The sequence below is a fragment of the Theropithecus gelada genome, chromosome 13 (genome assembly GCF_003255815.1).
Source record: "Theropithecus gelada isolate Dixy chromosome 13, Tgel_1.0, whole genome shotgun sequence".
Classification (NCBI taxonomy): Eukaryota; Metazoa; Chordata; class Mammalia; order Primates; family Cercopithecidae; genus Theropithecus; species Theropithecus gelada.
Window position 1 is genome coordinate 41127743 of NC_037681.1, and position 20266 is coordinate 41148008.

Consider the following 20266-nt stretch of genomic DNA (forward strand, 5'->3'; position numbering starts at 1 on the left):
GTTTTAATTTGCTTAATGGGTTTCTAGGGTTTTTTTCCAATTAAATCTCATACAAATCTAGATAATTTGACTAGTGTAAATTTTAGAGGTTCAAATTTATAATATTTGTTATAGTATTTATAATATAAACATATAAAGTCATGGGCTGATTTATTTATATTTATATGTTTAAATATATACTTAATATACACTAAGTGATTCTATGTAGTTAAATACTTACAATATTTATTATAAAGTTAGCCATTGAGAACAGTAAGACTGTACTAATAAATAAAATATTTGAAAGTGGAGTTATAAATAATACATCTTAATCAGCTTCAGCATACAGTAAAATGTCTGCATTTTACTTTGGCTACTTGGTAAGAATACTGCTTTATTCATGTAAGAATTGTAGATTATAATTTTTTTAAAGTTTGTGTTGCAGTGTCCAAATAGTTTTCAATTAAATGTCCAATCTTTCAATAAAACTTGAAAAAGAGGTAATAAGATGGTTTTCTTTCAAAGTTAAAGTACCAACAATATCTAATCATACCTTACATTATTTATTACATATGTAAGATGAACAGGAAGCTTCTAAAACTTCCTCAAATGCCAAAAACTTTATACCTAATATTCTCAAATGTGGACAACTTTGTGGACTGTTATTGTCCCACAATGCCACACAGCAGAACTTCCTCAAATGCCAAAAACTTTAAACATAATAATATCAAATGTGGACAATTTTGTGGACTCTGTTATTGTGCCACAATGACATACAGCAGAGCATATACTTTGCATGTGTCTGAACCTTCATTAGTGCTATTCCTAGGCACTAGTATTAAACCTACTTGGAAAATATATGGTGACTGGTCAAGTGCAGGTTTGACTTTTAAAGGCCCAGGGCAGAAATACAAAATTTTTAATTGGTATCAGAAGTTTTATTTGGTCATTTTAAAAAATTGGCCTACAAGCCAACAGAAACATGCTGGTGATCTGTATATCCCAAATAATCTTCCATTGAGAACAATTAGAAAAGCCAGAAAAACTTTTTAAAAATCTGTTAAAAAAATCCGTAACCACTGAAAGAATTTACAAGACTGTGAAACGAACTAATAAAATATAGAAAATAATTAATATAGAAATAAGCAGAGAGCAGAGAAGCAATAGAGAATAGAAAATATGACACAAAATGTATGAAACGCAGATAAAGATATGAATGCAGGAAAATTCAAAGTTTTGAAATGCATACATTAGAAAACAAGGCTGCAAATAAAAGAACCATTTGGCTTAAGGAATTAGAAAAAAAAATAAATGAATCCAAATAAAGAAAATAGAAAAAAGATAATAATGTAGATATTAATGAAATAGGAAAAAAAGTTTACATTAGAGAGGATTAGCAAACCCAAAAGTTTTTACTTTGAAAACACCTATAAATAAGCAAACCCTTGACTTCTCAAGAAAAGAGATGGCACAATCAATCAGTATCAGAAGTGAAAAAAGGATATCACTCCAGATTCTACAGACATCAAAAAATAATAAACAAATACTATGAAGAAATGTATGCCAATAAACTTGACATGGACAAATTCCAAAACAAACAAACAAACAAACAAACAAACCGAACCCAGCAGATACAAAAACAAAAAAGACTAGAAGACTCTTAATAGACTTATACCTTAAGACAAAATTCTTGGTCCAGATGAAATTAACACCTAAGGAAGGAATAATACCAATTTTACATAGAGTTGTCCAGAGAATAGAAAAAGAGGGACACCTCCCAACTCTTTTTATGAAATCAGCAATTCTTTGTAATTTTTAGTTTAAAATGTACATTATAATTAAGGTTGAGATAGATGCAAAAACTATTCAGAATATTAGCAGACCAAATCTAGCGCTATATAAAAGGGTAATAGATGACAATCCAATTGTGTATATACCAGAAATGAAAAGTTGTTTAAATATTCAAAATTTAATCAGTTTAAGTTACCACATTAACAGGGTAAAGAAAACTTATATAATCATCTCAATTGATAGAGAAAATATTTTATAAAATCCAAGAGTCATGAAAAAATTCTTAAAAAGTGAGAAATAAAGAAATCTTTCATAAAATATAAACATGAAATACATATTTTTTCATATAATACAAGTATTAAAAATCTTCAGTAAATGTTTTACTACGGGTAAAATATTGAAACCCTCTCTGAGTTTGGGATCAAGCTATGGAGGTCTGCTATCAACACTTCTATACTTGAAGTCTTAGCCAATGCAATAAGAAACCAAAAAAAGCTATAAATGTATTTAGATTGGATAGGAAATGTGATTATGCACAAACATGATGATATACATAGAAAATGCAAAAAAATCCTTACATATACTAATTGAATTAATAAGTGAATGCAACATGGTCATTAGCTAAAAGGTCAATATATGAAAATCAAATATATTTCTATATACCAACAACAAACAATTTGGAAATAAAATTTTTAAAAAAGAGACCACTTACAACAGCATCAAAAAAATCAAATACTTAGGAATAAATCTAACAAATGATGTGTAAGACCTCTACACAGAAAGCTAAATGGTTTGCTGGATATTACTGAGACAAATTAAATAATGAGGGGACAAACCATATTCATGAACTGGAAGACTCACTAGTATAAACTCCAAATTAATTCTTAGATTTGTAAAATTCTAATCCAAATCAGGTTTTTTTCCCTTTCCTTTTTTTTAAAAATGGAAATTGGAAAGCTAATTCTAATATGTATGTGGAAGTGTAAAAAGTCAAGAATAGCCAAGACAAGGCCAGGTGTGGTGGCTCACGCCTGTAATCCCAGCACTTTGGGAGGCTGAGGCAGGTGGATCACGAGGTCAGGAGATCGAGACCATCCTGGCTAACACAGTGAAACCCCGTCTCCAATAAAAAGACAAAAAATTAGCTGGGCATGGGGGCGGGCACCTGAGGTCCCAGTTACTCAAGAGGCTGAAGCAGGAGAATCACTTGAACCCAGGAGGCGGAGCTTGCAGTGAGCAGAGATCGTGCTACTGCACTCCAGCCTGGGCGACAGAGCGAGATTCCATCTCATAATAATAATAATAATAATAATAATAGCCAAGACAAGTTTGAAGAACAACCACAAAGTTGGAGGACTTTACCCTATATCCAGGTTTAATAAAAACATACCATTATTAAATACAAAGACAGACAAAATAGACAAAACAGTGGACAAGAACAGGGAATCCAGAAACAAATCCAAACATGTATCTTCATGATTTATGACAATGGTGTTCTTGCAGAGGAGTAAGGAAAAGAAGGTCCTTCAAATAAATCATGCTGGTTCAACTGGATGCGGAAAATAAATGAATCTTGACTCCTTTCTCACATCATAGACAAAATATAGTACTAGGTATATTATAGATCTAAATGTGAAAGGTGAATAATAAAGCTTCCAAAAGATAACATTGGAACATACCTTTATGAGCCTAGGGTGGCCAAAGGTTTCTTAAACAAGGTAATAGTAAACATTAGCCATAAAGGAAAAGACTGCCGGGCGTGGTGGCTCACACCTGTAATCCCAGCACTTTAAGAGGCTGAGGAGGGTGGATCACAAGATCAGGAGATGGAGACCATCCTAACCAATATCATGAAACCACATCTCTACTAAAAATACAACAACAACAAAAAAATTAGCTGGGCTTGGTGGCACGTGCCTGTAATCCCAGCTTCTCAGGAAGCTGAGGCAGAAGAATTACTTGAACCAGGGAGTTGGACGTTGCAGTGAGCCAAGATCGTGCCACTGCACTCCAGCCTGGTGGCAGAGTAAGACTTAAGACTTCATCTAAAAAAAAAAAAAAAAAAAAAAAAAAAAAGGAAAATACTTTCAAATTCCATCCTCCACTAGAATTAAGAAATTGTATTTAGCAAAAGACACTATTAAGAGAGTCAGAAGGCAAGTTACAGAGTGGGAGAACACTATACATATACACACACACATATATACACATATGTATAGTATTCTGAATACGAGCCTGTTGTTGGGAAATATATATATACACATAGGATATAAAATATAGATTTTTCTCCCAACATGCACATATCCAGAATTTACAAAGAACTTCTACAAATCAGTAAGAGACAACTCAATAGAAAAATGGGCAAAATATTTGAACAGGCACTTTACAAAAGAGACTATCAAATAGCAGCTGAACATAAGGGCTTTCTAGAAGAGTAAAATAATACTGATACAGAAACTATAAATAAAATACCATTCAGGGAGGAGACTGATTTGCTGGATATGCACAGGCCAATACTGAAGCTGTCCTACTGTTCACTATGAAGGCCTTGAATGGCAAGCTAAAAATTTAGAAAACCAGTAATTCCACAAACAGTTTTTCCAAGGAACATGTATCACAAGCTATTAGTTACCACACTTCAGAAAATAAACTATTCTCAGGAAACATTGGGTGTTCCAGTTACTCTCACTACCTAAAATATTACTCTAAAACTTAGTGGCTTAAGACAACCATTTACTATGCTTACGGATTCTGTGGGTCAGGAATTCAGAAAGGGCACAACAAAGATAGCCTATCTCTGATCCAAAGTCTGGGGCCTTGGTTGAGAAAACTCAGCAACTGGGTGTGACCTGATCACTGGGGGCAGGAGTCATCTGGAAGTATCTTTATTCATATGCCTGGTGACTGATGCTATTGTCACATAGGCTGTTGGCCTGGAACACCTGCAAGTGCCTTCTCCATTTGGCCTGCCAATATGGGCTGCTTTAGGCTTCTTCAGAAAATGGTGGCTGGGTTCCAAGAGCAAATGTCTCAAGAGTACCAGATTGAAGTTGTATCCTTTTATGACCTACCCTCAAAAGTCACATAGCATCACTTCCATGTTAGACAGAAGCCCATCAATATTCAAAGACAGCATGTTCTTTGTACAATATGACTTTGACATTTCTACTGCGAGGGGTCAGTAGAAGTGTCAAAGTCATATTGTAAAAAGAACACGTGGTATGGGAGTTACTATTGTGGCCTTCCTTGGAAAACACAATCTGCAAAGTTAAGTTAAACACAAAGGCACGTAAGCTTTACTTCTGAGGAACTTTTTCAAAGCACATCGATAGGAACTGTGAATGCTGAAGCTGGGGACATAGTATACAACAGGGGTCCACAACTCCCGGGCCATGGACTGGAACTGGTTAGGAACCGGGCCACATAGCAGGAGATAAGCGGCAAGTAAGCATTACTGCCTGAGCTCCGCCTCATGTTAGATCAATGGAGGCATTAAATTCTCACAGGAACACAAAACCTATTGTGAACTGTGCATGCAAAGGATCTAGGTTGTGTGCTCCTTATGAGAATCTACTGCCCGATGATCTGAGATGGAACAGTTTCATCCCAAAACCATCACCCTCACTCCCCACCATTTGTGGAAAAATTGTCTTCCACAAAAGTGGTCCCTGGTGCCAAAAAGGTATACGACCTTCTAAAATCTGATTTGACTATATTTCATTAATGGTGATCCTACTAATCTCTCTCATTAACACCTCATCTCCTTCCTCAGAACAGTTTGGGAAAATGTTGTAGGAAAGAGAATCTGGTGGATTTAAAAGGGAGAGGGACTGGATTAAACTAGTTTTTTTTAAAGAGGACTATGAAAGACAGAAAAAACAGAAGATTACACTAGAGTTTGGAAGCTATCAAAATAATCTTTAGATTATTTCAAAAGAATCTTCTTTAGATTATTTTGATAATAATCAGTCAAATGTAGGCAAGAGTAGGAATGAAAAAGGAGTGAATGGGAGTCTAAAGTCTTGGTAATGATATGGAGAACCAGGGACGGGAAAGGGGCAGGGATGACAGATTTTGATGCCAACGATGAGAGGAATGAAAGCGCTACTCACATACATATAGGGGAAATATAAAAGAAGGGAAATTAGTGGGAGGAAAGGAAGCTGGGATTAGTTTAAAATGTAGTTTAAGTTTCAAGAAAATAAGGAACAAGGCCAGAAGACAATGTGAGCCACAGAACTAAAGCTCAAGACAGAACAAAGTAGACATACAGTTTCTCCAGCTGCTTCTTAAAGAACTTCTCTATCTTGGCTTCTATGCCACCTCCCAGTCCTCATTGAGAACCTTTTCCTCCCCTATTCCCTTTCCCAAAGTTTCTGCCCTGGGTTCACTTCTCTATATGCTCTCCCTCGGAGATTACATCCACTTCGAGAATTAGCCATGTGGGAGAATTCTTTATATCTACTCCTTAAGTTCCTGTCAAGTTTTTCCAGCTATTGAACATTTTCATCTGGATGCCTCATTGATGCATAAAAATGGCAAATATCAAAATCATCTTGTTTTAAAAATCAACCCTATAAACCCTACATCATGACTTCTCTGCTGCCATATATAGAACCACTATTCTCCCAGTCACCCTAATTCAAAAGCTTCTTTGGTTAACTCCTGCTATATTTTGGGAGCAATATCCATAGGTAAGGAAAAAAGACATCAGCAAAATAAAAAAGGAACAACTAGAAATAGGCATTAACTAAGACATGTAAAGTAATGTAAGCCAGTGAAGAGTGTCTCAAGAAAGTTGCAGGATGGTGATAAAGTTTTAAAAATAGATATTAACAAATGTCCAAGAGCGTAAGAACCAAGGCAACAGTAAGAATAACTGAGAGTGCTTTCTGTAAGCCAGGTACTGTGCTAAGCACTTCACAGATGCCATCTAAATTTAATCCTGATGACGACCCTATGAGATGGGTACTATTATTTCATCCTCCCACCCCAAGAAAATATGAGAAAATTGATTGAAAGACATTAAGCAATTTGCCTAAGTCACACAGTTAGTAAGTTGTAAAGTGGCAGAGTCAGAATTTGAACCCATAAATGTCTGAAAGATCCAGAGCTCATGTTATTTTTAAAATTTTCTTATATGCATATATATAATTTCACTTATATGGATAAATGAGATACAATGCATGCTGTGATTTTTCTAAACAATTTTTTAACCTTTTGCATCATGCCTCCATTCTACCTCTCCTCCTTACCATCCATATCTCTCCCAAACCCATGTTACTTAGTATAGTCTTCCATATTCTTCTAAAATTATACACAAGTATATGTTAAGCATTTATGCATTTTTTCATGAATGAGTTGCCAGTGTTTGACAAATAGTAGCATATTATATACACTTCTATGCATTTTGCTTTCATACTTAATAACATATGGATATCCTGCCAAGTCAAAGAGTTTATATAAGTAATTCATTTTTAATGGTTCCATAATGTGGATATACCACAATTTATATGACCGTCTCCCTGTTGCCAAGCACTCAATTAGTTCCCAGTTTTTTCAGAACAACGCTGCAATAAGTACCCTTAAATACCTATGTTCTTACATATATTCATATCTACAAGTGCTTTTGTTTTTATAGGCCAGATTGCCAAGTGTGAAATTACTGGTTGAATTTTAATAGATGTTGCCAGATTATTCTCAAAAAAAGAATGTAATTCTTTTAGCGATGTAGAAAGTTATCTTTCCCTCTACAACCCTATCATCACTAAGCGATACCACTGTTTGTAAGTCTTACAGTCTTTGGATGTAAAATACCTCATTCTTTAAATTGCATTTTACTGACTACAAGCATGTTTAAGCATTTTTTCATGTTTGTTAGCTTTTTAGACTATCTTTTCCACAAATTGTCTCTTCATATCATTTGCCTAGGTTCCAAGTGAGTTATTTATCATTTTCTTATCAGCCTGTAAGAAAACTTTGTATAATGCAGATGCTAATGCTTTTCTGGGCTTCCATATTTTACATATTGTTTCCCAGATGTTTAATTTTTATTAATCTCTACTTCTAAACCTTTAATCCACTATATAAGGATCCTATTTTCTTTCAGATGGAAAGCTACTTGTGCTAATACCACTGTAATACAGAAACTATCTTTTCCCCCACTAAATTAACATATATTCTTTTTCATGCATTAACTTTTCATACTTACTGAGAAAGAGCTTTTTAATCACAATGTTATACTGTCAGTGAGCCTGACAATGGGGGGGGTCCATGGTTTATTTTTAATTATATCGTAGGGATAGGAATCAAACTGATAAACCTCAGCAGTCAATATAACCTAAATCTCAAGTATGGCCACTGAAAGTTACCCATTCTACTTAATTTTTGTTTTTTCTTACATTTACCTTATTTGTCAACTATGTAAAATCTTCAGTATTCTTCAAGGGAAAAGAAGGAAAGGAGAAATAACTTTTTGGTTTTTTATTTATTTTTATTATTTCTTTTGAGATAGGATCTCACTTTGTCACCCAGGCTGGAATACAGGGGCACAATCTTGGCTCATTGCAGCCTCAACCTTCTCGGCTCAAGCGATCCTCCGGCCTCCACCCCACAAGTAGCTGAGACTATAGGCACACACCACCATGCCTGGCTAACTTTTTGTATTTTTGGTAGAGAAGGGGTTTCACCATGTTGCCTAGGCTGGAAGAAAGAGCTTTTTAAATCTGAAACTATATGACAACTTTAAAAGTTTTAATGAAGTAAATATAAATGTTTCATTCCATCTTAATTCCTGGTTCCTTTTCTCTAGAGTTTCAAAATTCCTACTTTACCTGTCAGCGAGACACTACAGACGATTTTCAATTTGCCAAGGCCTAAATTCTCTTCTCCATTTCCTTCCCCATTTCCCTTTTATTAGGGCCTTTAACAAGGAATTACCTGAGACAGAGAGAAAAAAATTATATACGTTCATGCTTCATCTGCTAATTACAGAGGTAATTTTGCAGAGAAGGTTTAAAATCTTGAGTAACATTAGTTCATATATACAAATAACCTAAAACTGTTATGTTTTTCCAAGAAATTCCATGTATATTGAAAGTAGCTCTCCTTGCAAGATGAAATGTTTTTAAAAGTAAGAACCAAAAATAATTATAAAATTGAAAAAATACTAATTAAAATTAAAAACTTGCTGGATGGGCTCAATAGTAGAGTGGAATTGACAGAGAACAAGATCAGTGAACTTGAAAACAGATCAACAGAATTTACTCAGTCTGATCAGAGAAAAACAGACAAAGAAACAAGAAGGGCATCAGGGACTTGTAGGACAATAACAAATGACCTAACATTCATCCAATCAGAGTTTTAGAGGAAGAAAAGAAAGTATGGCACTGAAAAAAATAATCAAAGATATAATAGCTGAAAACTTCTCAATTTGACAAAAGACATAAATCTACAGAGTCAAGAAGCTGAGAAAACCTTAAGTAGGAAAAAATAAAAATACAAGATACATCATAAGTCAAAGTTTAGAAAACTAAAAACAAAGAAAAAAATCTTCTGGCCGGGCACGGTGACTCAAGTCTGTAATCCCAGCACTTTGGGAGGCTGAGGCGGGTGGATCACAAGGTCAGGAGATCGAGACCATCCTGGCTAACATGGTGAAACCCTGTATCTACTAAAAAAAAATACAAAAAACTAGCCACGTGAGGTGGCGGGCGCCTGTAGTCCCAGCTACTCCAGAGGCTGAGGCAGGAGAATGGCATAAACACGGGAGGCGGAGCTTGCAGTGAGCTCAGATCCGGCCACTGCACTCCAGCCTGGGTGACAGAGCACGACTCCATCTCAAAAAAATAAAAATAAAAAATCTCCAAAGCAGCCAGAGAGAAATGGCACATTACCTTTAAGGGGAACAATAATTTGAATGCCATCAGATTTCTCATCAGAAATCATGGAAGACAGAAAGAAATGGCACATTTTTCAAATATTAAAGTAAAAGAACTGTCAAGGCCAAATTTCATATAGGTCAAAACCACCCTTCTGGAACAAAGGGGAACAACATTCTCAGATGATGGAAACTAATTTGTCATTAACAGACATATCTTTAGGAAGTTCTCCTAAAAGAAGTTCCTCAAACAAAAAGGAAATGATGTATCAATAAGATTTAATTTGAGTAAAGGAAGAACACTGGAATGAGTAATAGTCATGGTAAATATAAAATGAACTATTCTTCATCTCATGAGTTTCTTAAATAATATTTGATAGTTGAAGTAAACGTTATAACAACATTTGATGTGGTGTTCAAGGTGTATAGAGAAAATACAACTATTAAATTTTAAAAAGGGAAAAAGAAAAAGGACCTTAATGGAAGTAAGGTCTCTACACTTCAACTGGCAAAAGGCAATAAAAGTATCCCTTGTGATAAGTTGTTACATCTATTGTTATACCTAAAGCACAATAAAAAAGGTTAACTTGGCCAGATACTCAAAAATACTATAAACACGTCAAATAGAATTCTGAAAATATTCAAGAAACCTACAGAAACAGAAGAGGAACAAATATGAAAAACAGGAAATAAACAGAAAACAAGTAACAAAATGGCTGGCTTAAGCCCTACCATATCAATTACCTTTAAGTGTAAATGATATAACTATACTAGCTAAAAGACAGAGTTTGGCAGAGTAGTTTCTTTTTTTAAAGGACCCAAGCATATAGTGTCTACAAGAAATTCACTAAAACATAATGACACTGGTAGGTTGAAAATAGAAGTATGGAAAAGATATGCCATGCTAACTACCCTTTTTTAAGTAGTGATGGCTACACTACCATCAGATAAAGTAGACGTCAGAGCAAAGAAAATTATTGTATAAAGATACAACAATTAATTCATCAAGAAAACATCTTAAATGTATATGCACCAAACAATGGATATTTAAAATACATGAAGCCAAACCAACGGAGCTAAAAGGAAAAACGAGACATTTGTAATTATAGTTGGGATCTTCAGCAACAAAAATAACTATTAGACAATCAAGAAGACACAGAAGAACAGAACACCATGAATGAACAGGACATAACTGACACGTATCGAACACTGCAACCAACAATAGCAGAATACACATGCTTTTCAAGCATACATGGAACATCCACCAAGATACACCATACCCGCAGTCATAAAACAAACTTAAAAATTAAAAATTACACAGCTTATGTTTTCTGATCATTGTGGAAAAAACTAGAAATCAACAACAGAAAAACAATGGGTAAATCACCAAAAACTTGGAAACTAAATGACACACTCCCAAATATTTTCATGGGTCAAGCAAACTTCTAAGGAAAAATTTAAAATATATAGAACTGGATGGAAATGAAAATACAAGACAGCAAAATCTGTGAGATGCAACTAAAGCAATGCCAAGAGGGAAATTACAGCAATAAATGCTTACTTTAGAAACAAAGAAAGATCTTAAACTAATAATCACAGCACTAGACAAGGAGAAGCAAAATAATCCTAAAGTGAGAAGGAAGAAAATAATAAAAGAGCAGAAATCAATGACATTAAAAATAGACAAAGATGAAATAAAGAGCTAGTTCTTTGAAAAAGGTCACTGTAATCAGCAAATCACCACTGAAAAAGATAAAACTACACAAATTACTAATACAGCAGCAATAATGAAACAAGGGTTATCACTAAAAACCATGTAGAATACTATTTCTCTACCAAAGCCTGGCAAAGGCAGTACAAAACAAACAAGCAAAAAACTACAACACATCTCTCATACCTACACCTTAACCTCTCATACCTCTGTACTTATACCTTAACAAAATATTAGCAAACAGAATATGGAAATATACAATTATATACTATAACCAAGTGAGATTTATACCAGTTATGTTCAACATTTTAAAATCAATGTAACTCACCATATCAACAAGCTAAACAAGTATTAATTCACTAAACATACACTTACCATATGATTTAGTAATTGTACTCTTGGGCATTTATCCCAGAAAGGGAAAAATGTATGTTCACTCAAAAACCTTCACACAAAAGTTCATAGAAGCTCTATTTATAATAGCGTGACCCAAATGTCCTTCAATGAATGAATGGTTAAACAAACTGCAGCATAGCCATCCCATGGACTACTACTCAGCAATAAAGGAATGCATGATACACACAATTTGGATGGATCTCAAAAAGTTACATATGGTATGAGTCCATCTACACAATATCCTTGAAGTAACAAAATTATAGAGATAGAGCAGTGGTTGCCACAGGTTAGGGATAGAGCTGGGACAAGACAGTTTGACTATAAGGAGGCAGCATCAGGGGGCCTTGTGGTGATGGAATAATTCTTTATCTTGATTATGGTAGTTATAAGAAGCTACACATAGACCGGTGTACACACACAAATTAGTCCTTATAAAGTTGGTGAAATGGAAATACACTCTGTGAACTGCATCAATGCCAATTTCCCAGTTTTAACATTGTGCCACAGTTATCCAAGATGTTACCATCGAGAGAGGCAGTCTTAAGGGTACACAGGGACTTCCCCGTAAAGTTTTTTGCAACTTCCTGTGACTATGTAATTATCTCAAAACGAAAAGGTTTTTTAAAAAGTTATTAATAATTATATATGTATTTAATTGCAATTGGTATAAGTGGTATGAAAGGGGAAAATTGGGAATCTTAGCACATAGCCCTATATAAACTTGCAAACATACAGGTGAAAGTCAACATATAAACAGATGATGCATAAACAGAATTTTTTTTACAGTCTGCTGTAACTATGGGTATCCATCTCATCTTTCTCCAGAATAACATGTAATAACAAATAATTGTTTTCTATATCCCGACTTGATCACCATCTAGCCCCTTGCAATAAAACCACTGCTTTTTTTTTTTTAACTTCTTTTCATTTGCAAATTATATTCTCTTCCTTTCTCATCAGACCTTAAGAAGACCTAAAAAGCAGGCAATTAATAGAACAAGAAATTAAAGGTCAAAGATGTTTACATTTTTTGTTCAAGGACATAAGCATTTAAATGGCAAAATAAATTCTACAGTCCTCTGATACCTATTCCAATATTTCCCAGTCACATATAACTTTGAAATATTGTATAACACTAAAGAATCCAAAAAACAAACTGCAAAATATTGTAGGAGAAAGTCCAAGTGGTAATGACTGTATGTTATACCAAGATTCTGTGTAGTTGTCTTTGCTCCTGCTTGATATGGTTGCGACATGAGCAATTTCACAATTCTTTTTTTAATGACTTGTACATTTCACCTACTTTTGCTATATTTGCTATCTGAATCACTGCACACTAACCCCAGTGAGAATCTTCTTAAATCTGTGCAAGTGGGCCAGAAAATCAAGCTTAAATGAAGATAAAATCCATGACTACTGCTGAGGACATATTAAAAACTAAAGCACACATTACACTCAAGATGAACTTGCTGAATCATCTTTACTAGAAAAAGGCAATTTGTTTTGCACAACTCCTTTGCTATGTCTAAGGTGGCAACTATGACATCAAACTTTCTTGTAATCACACACACACACTTTTTAAATGTGCCAGAGAGCAGCTTTCAGCTTCTGGACATCAATTAATGCCAAGAATTTCATAAGTGTACAAACTACTTACCTATATTAAATACACTCATTAGAAATAATATACTAATTTCCCTTTGGTTGAAGTATACTTAAAGTGACTTCAGAATTAAGTGCTTAATCTTAAATATATCATGGTAATACTACAAGGGAGAAAATGCTGAAAGTAGAGCAACATTTTAACAAAGAAAAAGTCCTCCAGTCTGAAGGCATTAAGTTATCAAAAAGCAAAATATTAAAATGCAAAATTTTAGATGGGCACCATTGTGTTGCCTTGATTGTGCCCTAGAATGCTACATGCTGAAAAGACGGGCCTTAGCAGGTTTCCAAGCCTTTCACCTTTAGGTGGAAAAATGGGAAAACACACAACAGAGACACTCCTATTTATAGTTTCATAAAGAAGTTTAATTAAAAAACAGCTTTTGAGAATAAACATTCTGGAGATGCTTCTAAATCTTCTGGGTTTCTTTTGGTTGTATCTCTTTCTCCAAACAGATTTGTTCTTTCAACTAAAGGACTATCAACTTTTTTTTTTTTTTTTTTTTGAGACAGAGTCTCATTCTGTCGCCCAGGCTAGAGTGCAGTGGAGCGATCTCGGCTCACTGCAAGCTCCACCTCCTGGGTTCATGCCATTCTCCTGCCTCAGCCTCCCTAGAAGCTGGGACTACAGGCGCCCGCCACCACGCCAGGCTATTTTTATTTTTTTTTTTATTTTATTTTTTTTAGTAGAGATGGGGTTTCACCGTGTTAGCCAGGATGGTCTCCATCTCCTGACCTCGTGATCCGCCCGCCTCGGGGTCCCAAAGTGCTGGGATTACAGGCGTGAGAGCCACCGCGCCCGGCCAGGACTATCAACGTCTTGTGTTTGGTACACAGGACACAAAGCAGTTGCCCGGTAACTACTTGCGAGAGAAGACACGAATTAATTAATCAAGGAATAAAGTGCTCCAATCTGCATCCTGTCTTGCGTGGGGAAGAAAACCAAACTAAGACCCCAGGGTGAGAGTTTACGGTAAAGGTCTTCACCGTGAATAAAAGGCGGCGTGAGCACTAAACGCTGGGGACAAAGAACACTCATGGCCCAGAGTTTGACCCCTCCTAGCCACTTCTTCCCGGCCGGTTGCCCAACCTTTTGGCCTCTACTCCTCCACGGGGGAGCCGTAAGATTCCCTCACAGGTGGGCTGCACTTAGGGGTTCAAATGCTGCATTCCTGCGCTCGGGTGAGCGACTGCCCGGCCTGCAGCTCAAAGGACACCCAGGCCAAGTGGCTCCTAACTAGCGAGCTGTCGGAACAGTATTATTTTCGCTGCTACGGGCCATCTGGCCCAGGGCAACAGGGGCTCTGCGAGGAACCACACAGAAGAGGCGCCAGATCCCGCGTGCCTGCCCACCCGTCCTTCCTTTGGGCAGTCACCCTGAGCTCGTGAAGCTGTACCTCACCTGTCCGCCTGGAAGGCGGCCGGCTCTCCCTGAGGGTCCTGGGAAGGCGGCACAAGACCGGAAGTGCTCCCTTCAGGTGACGTCACAGTACCGCGCCGCGAGCTGATCCTGGAAGCCGATGTCAGCCGGACGCGCGGCGCACAAGCTGTCTGGGAGATTTCTGTTTGGGGCTTGGAGCCGGTGGTCCAGATTCAGGGAGACCTCTTGGAGGGTGTTGGGGTTTTCCTTTCTTTTTCGTTTGAATTTTATCCGCCTTTTATTTTCTGTCATCCTTGATATACTTATGGCTTCCCTTTCCTTCTCTCTCATTTGTTCCATGTCTGCCCCTCTTTTCTCCCTCTTCCCATTTCCCTCTTTCTACATTACTAGTTGCATATCTTCCCCACATACACAGGAAAGTTGATTCTCATTTGATCATGTTCATAAGCATGATCAATAAAGTATTTTTTAATTAAGGTGTTGCCAACTTTAAGAAAATTCAGAAAATAATATTAAGTATGGAGTTGATTTGGGCTCAGTGCTTGAGAATGGCCAATCAGGAGCTTAGATTCAAGTTGCCTTGAATATACATTCCAATTAGCAAGCAGTCAGAGTAGGTTTTTAAGGAAAAGAGAGGAGGCAGATCTTAACTTGTTTACCAAGAATTTATATTTTAAAAACTTAAGCTATTGACTGGCTATGCTTTCTTCTGTGTATCACAAATTCCAGGAACATAAAGATAATGGGCGAGGCTGGTAAAGAACAAAATGCCTTTAACAATTACCCTTAGACGTGGGAAGGCGTGATGGAAGCCAGTATTCATGTCTGTCCGGGCCTAATAAATTTTGCATACCTCACATAACTCAGACAGCTCTGAGCTATTTTTCTTAGTATGTACATTTTTTTAGACATAATACTGTTGTACACAATAATCTACAGTACAATGTAAGCATAACTTTTATATGCACTGGGAAACCAAAAACATTGTGTGAACTGCTTTATTGTGATGTTTGCTTTGTTGTGGTAGTATGGAACTGAAGCCCCAATATCTTCAAGGTATGCTTGGATTTAAAAAAGAGGTTTATTTAGCTCATGGTTCTGCACGTTGGAAAGCTCAAGGGGCATGGAGTGAGCATCTGCTCAAGTTCTGATTACAGTTTTTTGTGCAGTGTCACAACATGGTAGAAGGTCAAAGGGGAAGCTGATACATGTGAAAAGGGACCAAACAGGAGGTGGAAGCACACTGTTTAACAACCCACTCTCTCAGGGACACTCTCTTTTCCAATCTCTCAAGAGCTGTTATCAAACCAAATGGGTTCAATCGCCCTGTGCAGCAAGACCAAACACTGACATCAGGATTATAGTGAAAGAAAGTGAGGCATTTATTGTAGGGTCCCAAGCAAGGAGAATTGGTCAGGTAGTGCTTAAGACTTGAACTCCCCAATTGTTTATAGGTAAGGGTTTTTAAAGGCAGGGGTGTCAGAGATTATAAGCAAAGTCATAAATCAATATATGGAGGTTATATATTGGCTTAACCTAAAAATGCAGTGAGTAGGATGCAGGACTTGGACACCAGACCAAATTGAGGACTAGCTACAACAGGGCCAGGGAGGAAGCTGCTTTCCATATTAATGCCCCTTTCCATGGCAACAACCTGACAACCCAGAGGTTGCCACCCTTTTCCTAGAAATTTCTGCATAATCCACCCCTTAATTTGCCTGTAATTAAAAGTGACTATAAATATGACACAAGAACAGCCTTTGAGATGCTACTCTGGACACACTGCCTATGGGGTGGCCCTGCTCTGCAAGGAGCAGTATCTCTGCTGCTTCTGGACACTACTACTTCAATAAAAGTTGCTATTTAACACCACCAGCTCACCCTTGAATTCTTTCTTGGCGAAGCCAAGAACTCTACTGGGCAAATCCCCAATTTGGGGCTTCCCTGCCATGCATTGGCAGGGCATCTCAAAGTAGGGGAGCCTACAGGTGATAGTTGAAATTTAAAGATTTTCTGACTTGTGATTTGTTAAGAAGGTGAAACTGTCTAAAAATTTGACATCAGCAGAAAAGGATGTTAACTTGGGCTCATGGGCATGGCCTCCTTTAGGCTCATCAAGAAGAAATTTAGAACAAAGAATAGTAGTCAGAGTTTAGTCTTCAGTTCTCCCTTATTTGAGGCCTATGTGCCAGTGGGTCCATTTAGTGGGGATCTGGGTTTCTGAAAAACAACTTAGGACATACGTTAAGATGTTACCTTTAGTTTTTACAGGGAATAAAATATCCTATAACATTAATTTTTTGGCTATTGTTTTAAACTATTATTATCTTCTTGCTTTTAAGTTTTTTGTTTTGTTTTTGTTTTTGTTTTTTAGGACTAGCTAGATGTCTGGAATTTTCTTTAAGGAAGTCAAGCTTTTTTTATTTTAATCTTTTGGTGGAGGGTGCCCCACAAGACCTTAAGAGGGGTCTCTGCTCTGTATCAGAACAAGAACTGACTTTGGCGAGAACAGCAACGATCTCTTCATGAGGGATCCACCCCATGACCCAAACACCTCCCTCTAGGCCCCACTTCTCAACATCACCACATTGGGGATCAAATTTCAGCATGAGATTTCTTGGGGACAAACTATATCCAAACCACAGCAACACATATTGTGATAAGAAACAAACCTTTGTTGCTTAAGGCTCTGGAGGTTGTTGCTGTTGTTTCTTAACACAGTGCAACACAGCTTGTCCAGATTGATGCAGAGGGACAGCCACTCAGAGATTCTTTTTTCTCCGTCTGTTGACTTTAATTCCTAATACCCAGGGGAGAATTTCTGATTGGCTCAGCTCAGGTCTTGTCCTAGTCCATTTTCTGTTGCTTATAGTAGAATACCAGAAACTGGCTAATTTATAAAGAAAAAAAATATTTCTTACAGTTATGGAGGCTAGGAAGTCCCAGGTCGAGGGGCTATACCTGGTGAAAGCAGGCGGAGACTCTCTGAAGAGTCTTGAGGCAGCACAGGGCCTCACTTGTCCATGGGGCTGAGTGTGCTAGCTCAGGTTTCTCTTTCTCTTCTTGTAAAGCCACCAGTTCCCCTCACGGGATACCCAATAATCTAATTCAGTAACCTATTGATCCATTAATCTATGAATGAATTAATCTATCCATGAGGGCAGAGCCCTCATGATTTAATCACACCATAAAGGTCCCATCTTTTAATATTCCCCATTGGGGATTAAATTTTGACATGACCTCGTAAATACATACACCTACTATGTACCCACAAAAATAAAAAACAAAACAAGTATTTAAAACAAGAAGAAATAAATTTCAACATGAATGCTATGGTTTGGATATGGTTTCTTTGGCCCCCACCAAGTCTCAGATTCAAATGTGGTCCCCAGTGTTGGAGATGGGGCCTGGTGGGTAGTGTCTGGGTTGTGGGTTGTGGGTTGTGGATGTGGATCCCTCGTAATGGCTTGGTGCCATGCTCCCAGGAGTGAATGAGTTCTTACTCTGTTAGTTCCAATGAGAGCTGGCTGTTAAAAAGAGCCTGGAACCTCCTCCCTTCTCTCTCTTGCTTTCTACTGCTGGTGCGGTCTCTACATACCAGTTTTCCTTCATTTTCCACCATAAGTAGAAGCAGTCTGAGGTTCTCACCAGATGTGCATGCCAGCACCATGCTTCTGGTACAGCCTACAGAGGTATGAGCCAAACAAACGTATTTTCTTTATAAATTGCATAACCTCAGGTATTCCTTTATAGCAACACAAACAGACTACAATAATGAGTTTTGGGGGGGACAAATATTCAGACCCAGTACCAATTTTCTGTCTTAGCCCCTTTTCTGTTGCTTGTAATAGAATACCTAAAACTGGGAAATTTATACGTTTTATTTCATTTCATTTTCATTTTTCACTGTAACCTTGAACTCCTGGGCTCAAGCTACCTTCCTGCCTCAGCCTCCTGAAGAGCTCGGACTATAGGCATATGCCATTATGCCTGGCTAATTTTTATATATTTATATCAGTCTGCAGTGGTGTGTATACACACACACACACACACACACACACGCATATATTTAGAGATGAGGTCTTGCCATGTTGCCTAGGTGTGAGTTACTGTATCTGGCCTGAAACTGGGTAATTTATTTTAAAAACAAATTTATTGGGCCAGGCATATTGGCTTACGCTTGTAATCCCAGTTCTTTGGGAGGCCGAGGTAGGTGGATCGCGAGGTCAGGAGATGGAGACAATCCTGGCTAACACAGTGAAACCCCATCTCTACTAAAAATACAAAAACAAAGTTAGCGAGGCATGGTGGGTCGCACCTGTAGTCCCAGCTACTGGGGAGGCTGAGGCAGGAGAATGGCGTGAGCCCAGGAGGTGGAGCTTGCAGTAAGCTGAGATGGTGCCACTGCACTCCAGCCTGGGTGACACAGCGAGACTCCATCTCAAAAATAAATACATAAATAAATAAATAAATAAATAAATATAAAAACAAATTTATTTCTTACAGTTCCAGAGGCTGAGAAGACGAAGGTGAAGAGACTGAATCTGGTGACAGCCTTCTCGCCAGTCCCACTCCTATGATAACCCATTAATCTATTAGCCCATTAATCTTAGTCCATGAATGGATTAATCCATTCATAATGGCAGATCCCTCATGATCCAGTCACCAACATAGCAGATCTGGTGTCCAGCAATCACCCAATGGTCAATGGCAAGTGCTTGCGGTCATATTGACTTTTTGCCGTAAGTAAGAGGATCATAGTGAATGGGGCAGACATTCCACAAATATGTCTACTGTAATCACAAATGGCCATAAAGTCAGACCACTGTACACTGATTTAAAAACAGTAAATGAAAAGCTATCATCTCTTGGATAAAAATTTTAGACTCTCATTACTCATCCATTTTTTATTGACTATCTGTTACATTCCAAACACTCTTCCAGGCTGGGAATACAAAGGCAACTCAAAGAGAAATGTCATTGTTCTCACAGACACAATAAACAAACTAAAGAAATTAATATATAATGACAGTACAAGGGGAATTAAAAGGCAGGGTTAGAAACATAGAGCAAGGAGTGCATTAGTTATCTCTTTATCCAATTGCACCAAAATATATCAGCTTAAAACATAAAACATTTATTACCTTACACAATTTCAAAGGGTCAGGACACAAGTAGCAGCCTAGCTGAGAGGTTCTATCCAAGTCTTTCATGAGGTTCCTGTTAAGCCAGTTGCTCAGGGTTACAGCATCTCAAGCCTTGACTGGGGCTGAAGAAGCAAGACTAGATTATTTGGTTGTTGGCAGGTCACACTTCCTCACTGGCTCTATGCCACAGTTCTTCACCATGAGGACCTCTCCACAGTGCTGTTTGAAATATGGCAGCTTTCTTCCATCAGAGGAAGAGACAGAGAATACAGAGAGCGCCCCCAAGATGAAAGCCATAGTCTTTTATAATCTAATCTCAG

General features: G+C 37.3%; 1 protein-coding gene across 5 annotated transcripts in view; it reads right to left on the reverse strand.

Annotated features, from left to right (window-relative positions):
- Window positions 1–14914, reverse strand: part of LDAH (lipid droplet associated hydrolase) — a 152065-nt gene extending 137151 nt beyond the window's left edge. For 4 of the 5 annotated variants that reach the window (XM_025354641.1, XM_025354640.1, XM_025354639.1 and 1 more), the window contains exon 1: window positions 14821–14914. The gene's annotated coding sequence lies outside the window, so the exon portion shown is untranslated. The remainder of the gene's footprint in view (window positions 1–14820) is intronic. The other variant, XR_003115341.1, reaches the window with a different exon arrangement.
- Window positions 14915–20266: the final 5352 nt, after the last annotated feature.